Source organism: Hordeum vulgare, chromosome 1H, assembly GCF_904849725.1.
Source record: "Hordeum vulgare subsp. vulgare chromosome 1H, MorexV3_pseudomolecules_assembly, whole genome shotgun sequence".
NCBI classification, from domain to species: Eukaryota; Viridiplantae; Streptophyta; class Magnoliopsida; order Poales; family Poaceae; genus Hordeum; species Hordeum vulgare.
Window position 1 is genome coordinate 369,058,161 of NC_058518.1, and position 8,364 is coordinate 369,066,524.

At 40.5% G+C, this 8,364-nt stretch overlaps 1 pseudogene; it reads right to left on the reverse strand.

The window, feature by feature from the left end:
• Window positions 1-413: 413 nt before the first annotated feature.
• On the reverse strand, window positions 414-7,051 carry LOC123437770 (annotated as a pseudogene).
• Between the last annotated feature and the right edge of the window lie 1,313 nt (window positions 7,052-8,364).

The window sequence follows — 8,364 nt, forward strand, 5'->3', positions numbered from 1 at the left end:
GGGGATCCAACATAAAGCACCAAGGAGAGTGGTGGTGGCCGCAAATCGGGAAGGGTCGGACAACGACTACCTGTGGGCAAGCTCTCATGGGGAAGGTGTAGGGCGACGATTGGTCAAAGGCAGACTCGTGTTGCGTATGTAGAAGGTGGCCAAGGCGATGTGAGGTTTTTTTTGGGGGGGGGGGGGGCTTGCAGAAGGTGGGTGGCAAGGGTGGGGAATGGGGCCAAATGGTTTCCAAGGTTTTTTTCCTGACAAAACGCGCTTTCATAGTGTTTCACCTTTTTTTCAAGAACTCATAGTGCTTCACCTGTGTGCATGCAGCTGTGCTGGCCTGTTGGGCCCTTTGGTCTGTTCGGGGGGTTGGGTAGCTTCGAAGGTATTAGTAGAATAACGTCTAATTTCCTACAACATTATAAGCAAAAACGCTAAGGCCTCGCTTGGATTAACGTTTCCAGTCGTTTACATCCGGTTTAGAATACACGCCTAGACCGGTCGTTTTGTTTCCGGGAGAAAAACAACTATGACCGGTATTTTACCCCTGTAAAATAAATACAGGTGTACAAATTTACAACCATTCCAAGCAGGGCCTAAGAACATTCTAAATCTAACAACCAGCCATCACATCATACAGCACTGGATACCCTAAAAAACGGGGGTGCCTAAGATGGTTACTCTTCGTTCCCAGACTCTTCCTTGGTAAGCTTGATCATGTCATCAATCCTTACAATAGTAATGGCCGCTTCAGTGGCGAACTGCAATAGAAATGAAAATTGGTGAAATAAATCTCAAAAATCACAATCCCATCCCATGAACATAAAGGCAAGTGTACCAACCTGAATAATCTTTACTTTGCTCATTGCTGGCTCAATCACGCCATATTCAAGGTTATTGCGGACGATTCCTTTCACAAGGTCAAGACCCATGCTGCCCAACACAAGTCAAATCACTTTTACGAACAGAAGATGTGCAACAGCCATAAAAGAACAGCAAATGGCAAATATATAATGAAATGTTTAAGTTACAAATGGATTCTACTCCCTCCCTTCCTAAATATAAGTCTTTTTAGAGATTTCAATACGGACTACATACGGATGTATATAGACACATTTTAGAGTGTAGATTCACCCATTTTGCTCTGTATGTAGTCCACGTTAAAATCTCTAAAAGGATTTATATTTAGGAACGGGGGGAGCAGATGGTAACCATTACTTCCTTTATCTCAAATTATAAGGTGTTCTAGCTTTGCATTAAGTCAAACTTTAAATTTGATCGAATTTGTAGCAATATATATCAAAATCTACAATATCAAAAAGGTATTTATAAAACTATACTTTATGGTGGATATAATAGTGTTGTAGATGTTGGTACATTTTTCTACATAACTTGCAGAAGTTTGACATCTTATAAGTTGAAACGGAGGGAGTAACTCAGAAACAAGGCTGGGAGTGGAACTTGAGATGGTACTTGCAAAGAAGAGAAACCAAAGGGGTAACTGTTTGCATCTTAGTTACGCATATCCTAAAAATTATCACTGTGTTCTTTTATGGAGTTTGGTTAATCTAATAATACACCCCAGAAGTTTACAATGCTCTAGAACTATCGTCTTTATGCAGTAATGAAGACAACAAATTCTTCTAGGTAGTCTTCAAAGGAATTTAAGGTAGAAATATGGTTCACGCAGATAAGTAATGAAGATGATAAATTCTGTAGTTACCTTGAATAGTGTTGCTTATCAGCCTTTGTTTGAGCAGTATGATGATATGCCCTAAGCTTTGCAACAAGCTCAGTAGCATCCTTTGCAGCATTAACAGAAAGAACCTGCCACGAAAATATGACGATTCTAACTAATATGTTCTGCGGCTAATTCTGCAAGTAATATAATCAAATAGAATTGACAAAACCTTTGGGATAATTAACAAAGATTCTGCAAATTCAGCAATCGCAAGTTGTTCCCTAGAGCCAAGAGTAGTAGCGAGATTTTCCAAGTACACGGACAATGCAGCTTCTACTGCACCACCACCAGCAACTACCTGAAAGACCAAGGCATGTTACACACAATCCAGACGATGATAAACTTCTGTGTCCAAAACAAAAATACAATGCTTGTTTTACATGTAGAAGAAAATGATGGTTCGAAGCACTTCATTGATTGTCTACCAAGAAGTTTCATGATATCAACTTTGTAAGGAATGCCTTAAACAGATATCGTGATTAAAGCATTAGTTGTTCATTTAGATGATGATTCTTTTTAGGAATATTACAAGGTAAATTTTCATTGTTCATGTTCTCCTTTAAGCATGGAAACATTATTTTAGAATTAGGGACTGCTGCTACAGGAAACATGGCCTCAATAAAAGATAAATAGCATCGTTAAAAGGTAAATACTCCCTCCGTTTCTTAATATAAGACGTTTTGGCAAGCTGAAATTGCTTGCCAAAACATCAGCTTGCCAAAACGTCTTATATAGTGAAACAGAGGAATATTAAATATTAGAATCAGGCAGCACCACCTAGCAGTTTAACCGCAAGCCACGGAAAGAAACAAAAAGAAGAATACACAAGTCTTGTCAACATTCTCACATCCCAAAATTTCTAGTTATAACGACATCATTATGTTCATGTATTCATCCAGAGGGAGCCAACAAGGAACAGTGGCAATAAGTTGTACCATATTGGATTCCAGTGTTCTCTTCACAATGCAGAGTGCATCGTGCAAAGACCGCTCAATCTCATCTAGCATGTAGTCATTCGCTCCTCTAAGTATAACTGAGACCTGCACAAAACAAATGCAATTGTGATGCAAATTAAAGTTCCCGCTCATATCATGACTAGGTCAACATTGGCATAAAAAATACTAACCACACTAGTGTTCTTTGTGCCTTTCACCAGAATCACATCATCGTCGGCAATTCTTTCTTCCACAACTTCATCAGCATGTCCAAGGAATGATGGATCGAATGTTTCTTCACCTTCCATGTCAGCAAAAGTACTCACCTGCACTTTTCACTTCATTAGGATGTTGAAGTTCACTTAGGATGAAAAGGTTAATCTTATGCTTATTTTATTTCTAAGAAAAATATGGAAAAAATATTCTGAAGTTAATAATTTTCTGTTATTTGCATCAACTTCACCCCAGATGATAATACAATTTAGCACCTCAAAGTTGTTGCGCTAGATTAGCAAAGCATACTCAGAAACCGATAAAAACCAAATAAACGTAAAGCAATGTTGTGAAGGCATTTAGTTCAGATGATTTGCTGCAACATTGCCTTAATCTCTTAAGCACAGATCGATCAACTTAGTACAATTGCAATCACAAGTAAGTTCATGGGATTGAAGTCAACAAGTCATGAATGAAATTAAAAATAATTACAATATTGAAATACTCAGTACTGCTTCATCATAGCTATCGAAAAGGTCCTCACCATTGTTGCACCAGTTGCCTTGGCAACATGACGCAAATCCTCCTTACGCACACGCCTCACCGCAATTGCTCCAGCCTCAACAAAGTACTGAAATGATGTTTTATCACACACAGCAGATTTAGATAGTCACAGGAAGAGACATCTATATATATCCCAATAATACAGTAGCTACTTTTGAAATCCTCAATTCGATTCGCTCTTTTTGAAATCATCAATTCAGTTTAATCATGAAATATAATTTTTTTAAGGAGATAGAAGTCAGATCTAGCACTCAGGAATAGATCAAGATACTGTGCAATGCATAGGCGGAAAATTCTTGATGCCCCAACCTAACCAAAACTAACAGTAACTAGGTAGAATATCAGCAAAAACTGACCAGTGAAAGCAAAGAAATTACGCAAATAGTTTCTGCTGCGGTGTTGGGCACTATACCCGAAATCATAGTAAAATAGGTAAATAAACAGCTTATGCTTGAATAATGAAAGCATACCTTCAATGACATATCATCAATTCCCTTGGTGGTCAATACAACATTAGCACCGGCCTTGAGAATTTTCTCAATTCGCTCCTTTGTTATGTCAGATTCTCTGCCAAAAAAAGTAAGGTATTAGGTATACTCTTGAAGATCGTAGAATAGAAAATAACTTGTTTTCGAATCCAATGACAGAAGGCATGAGGATCCAGCATAAGAAATGGGGGAAAATATGCTAAAAGGACAAGGTAGAGATAGTAATCGCTGATTCATTCAGGAGATAACAGTAAGCAGTGAGAATGCAGTGCAAAATTGAAAATGCACATACCTCTGACGGATCTTCTCAAGTTCTCTTGGATCAGATACAAGAACTTGAACGCCCATTTGCATTTTTGTCTTCTGGAGGTTAAAATCAAAACAAGCGATTTTAGCAGCCGTTACTTTTGTAGGCATTCCTTGAGCTGCACGGCCTGTGTTCAGCGCATAACCATTGAGCATGTAACTTTCCTTAGCGCTTTTACCATGAGCTTTCAAAATATTAATGCTCTGCAGAAGAAAGAAAAATATAATTGATTAATTATAAGCAAAAATTTAAGAAATATATCAGAATGTATTTTAAAGAGGACTCAAAAACCATGTTCAAATAGAATCGTTTAGATGAATCTCAAAAATATAGACAGAACCATGTTAAGGCCTAACAAATACTCCCTCCGTCCCAAAATAACTGTCTCAACTTTGTACTAGCTGTAGTACAAAATTATATTAAACTTAAGACACTTATTTTGGGACGGAGGGACTACATAATAAGCCGGAAGAACAAAAGACGCATGCGGCAAGACAACATGACAAATTGGTATAACAGATGTGCCTGCAGTGCCTACATTGCCCAACAATAACATACTCCCTCCATCCCATAATGTAAGACGTTTTTTGACACTAATGTAAGACGTTTTTTGACACTACACTGGTGTCAAAAAACGTCTTACATTATGGGATGGAGTAGGAGGAGATAACATCTAAGCCTATATTTTGAACGAAGCAACCGAGTTAAAAACAACTTTCAGAAATTTTCTTTTGATGAAGTGATACAGCAAGTTTGTAACCTAATGCACTTTACTTGCCTTGATTGGATACTTCACTGCTCCCTTAGCATTTGTAGTCTTCACAGCTTGAACTGCTTCGACAACCTATAAAACCATAGCAGTTCATTTAAATAACACGTAGTTTGGGGCAAATTTAACGTAAAGATAGCTGGACCTTAACATTTGGCCCCAGGGATGACTAGTTAGATAAAAATATCAGACCAAAGCAAACCATAGCAGTGGACAGAACACCTCAATACACATGCATAAACTAAGTACTTACTTTCTCGTCTAAAAGTACTTATTTTAGAGTTAACAAACACCACTGATCAAATATACAACAAGGATAATCAAACATAACAACCACACAATCAAATTCCAGGGTTATACAGTAGAAAGATAAGTAAAAAAGGGGCATGATTGAGAAACCTGAAGTACACATGACCATAGGAACTTACCAGATTTGCAAAGAAATCTCTGTCGCTGTGAATCAATTTCGAAGACATGCTAGTTTTTGCACAGTTAACAATTTCGAAGACATGCTAGTTTTTGCACAGTTAACAAGGGAATCTTTTCCAAGTTTATCAACCTGAAAGTATAGAAGAATACGCATTTCAGCAAGACAATATGCCTCAAATCGAGCAGCAAGATGTGGCCATTTGTTCAGCAGGCAACATGGTTTTACCTTGACAGAGAGCTTTTCTTCGACATACTTGCAAGCCTCACGCATAGCGAGCTGGTAGAATATGAAGGCAAAAAAATGTAAGAGATAATGTGACTTCAGAATGTTCAATCAAATAAAAATGGTAATGCTGCTAAAATAAAAAATACAGGGCTCACCCTGTAGCCACTAATAATTGAGGTCGGATGGATTTTATTCCTCACAAGTTCATTGGCGCTCTGGTAAAGAAAAGCAGAACGTCGTAAATTTGTATGCATAATGCTTGGGAAATTCATAGCGAAAAAAAGGCTGCCGCTAAAGCTCCATTTCATACCTTGAGCAACTCTGCAGCTATGATGACAACAGATGTTGTTCCATCACCAACCTCCCGGTCTTGGAGCTCGGCCAACTCAAAAAGAATCTAACAATGAATGGACCCCCGAAAGGATAAGCACGAAGCAGCAACAGAAGCAAAATAAAAATGGGAAGCTTTGGCTAACAGGCATCACCTTTGCTGCTGGGTGCTCGACTTCCAACATCCTCAAAATGGTTGCTCCATCATTTGTGTTGTAACATCACCAATATCATCCACCAGCATCTGTAGATACGCTAAATTAGTTCATTCCGACAATATCTTTTTCCTTTTGGAAACGTTCGAGCCATGATTTTTTTTTTCAAAATTACGGAGGATGCGCTACCATCTAACTTCACTGTTCGTTATCAGATTATTACAGAATGCACATGTTGCATCTTCATCATCACTGGTAACCAAGTTTGCGGGTGAACTACATCCACACCAAACAAGCAACTCCTGCACCCCCATTCTAAGTTTCTAACACGCAGATCATAACTTCGGATCCTAGTCATAAAGCAGCAAGCAATGCGCAACCAAGTGCAGTAGATCGAAGGTAAAATCACATACCTTATCGAGCCCGACGGGCCCGAGCGATGATTTGACGATGTTGGCCACCGCCTGGCACCCCACCACTGCAATCACAGAAGCACGAAACGCAAATTAAACACGCGCGCGCGCTCGGAGTAGATCTTATTGACCCCGCTCTACTCCGCGGAATATGGCGCTGATGAGTAGGGCTGAGCACGAGACGAGGAGTGTTACCGTTCTGCGTGCGGACGTCCTGGCCGGACTGGCGCTCGCCCAGGATGTCGGGGGTCTGTGCCGTGATCGCCATGGCGGCGGCGGCGGCGAGGTGGAGAGTGAGGACTGAGGAGGCAGCACTGGAGGGCTCGAGGCGGTGCTCGGCGATGGAGAATGGGTTTTCTCTGCTGCGGTTTGCGTGGGAGCAATGGAGTTAGGGTTCAACCTTCTCTCGGCTGGGCAATCTCCTCGACTGCAAAGTTGTCACGCCTACAGTTCAGGTATCTGAACCTGAACATTCAGCCACTAGAGTGCAGCAGCGCACTTGGACCTTGGGCCGTGTCTTCCTGCGAGAGCCCGTACTACTTAAGCGTGATGGGATTTACCAGTAGACTGTCCGTGTTTGTCTCAAAAAATAATAGACTGTCCGCGCGCTTGCCACGGATCAGCAAATGAATTTGTAACAATATACTACTTATTTTTTTTTTCAAAAACAAACATGTAGTACGGAATATTCAACCACAATACAAATACAAACATTCTTTTCTGTCTATTCTTACAAACACCACACATTTCTCTATCCGTTATTTCTCCATGATTGAACTTGTCGTCAATCATCTTCTCTCCATACATCATTAAGGGCATGTACAATGGTGCTACCTTAGCAGCTAAGATGGAGGAGAGAGAAACTGAAAAGGAGGTCTTGCGTTCTCTTAATTAAGCGATCACATCTTAGCCCGGTTTTGACGCGAACGGCCACAGCCGGATCCTTCTCGTTGCCTCACATGATTTTCTTCTTCTTGGCGCGCCTTTGTTTCCTCTCGTCCAGCCTGCGCGCCAAATTTTTCATCGCCATCCTGCTGCCCCCTAGAAGTAACCTAGGGCCGCTGCCCCCATAAATCCACAGCCGCAGCTGCAGCGACAAACTCCATCGTCCATCCGTGCGTCCTGCAGATTTGAGCACCGACATGGCTGGCCATGGGAGGAAGAAAGCAGCATCCCCATCGTAGGTGATGCAGGGACCTGGCGTACAAGCCCCAAGGTATGCCATCCCTCCCCTGCCGATGGGGCGGCCTGAAGCTGCCACAGAAGCCGTAGCAGCAGAAGCTTGGTTGGCTGGGCATGTTGCTGCTAGATCTGATTCCTCCCTTCAAGTTGATTGGTAAGGTTGACCGTCCTGTAGTTAATCTTTGACATGTGTTCATACAAGTAGCCTCTTGATTAATCATTATATCTGGACATTCAGTAGATCTTCCATCACAATTTGTGCAGTTTTATTTTTTATCATTCCAATGCTTTAATCTTTTATGAGAGTTAAGCTCGTGTCAGATCTTGTACGTATTCAGTTTTTGTTAGTTCAATTTCTGCACTTATGGACTAAGTATTTTAAGATTTATTTTTTCATAACCATATGCATACTATTGTTCTGAAGATGGTTTCAAGAAACTAATCCAGATGCAAGTAGTTCTAAAGATGGTAATCTAATGTTTGAGTGTATACATTCTTTTAGGGGAAATGGTGTGTACCCACCTGGTGGTTTTGTAAATTATTTGTGCAATCCATCGAGCGTCATCCTTCCACAAGAAATTCCTCGGCAACCAGCAATGTCACCTGATGCCAAAGTTTTAA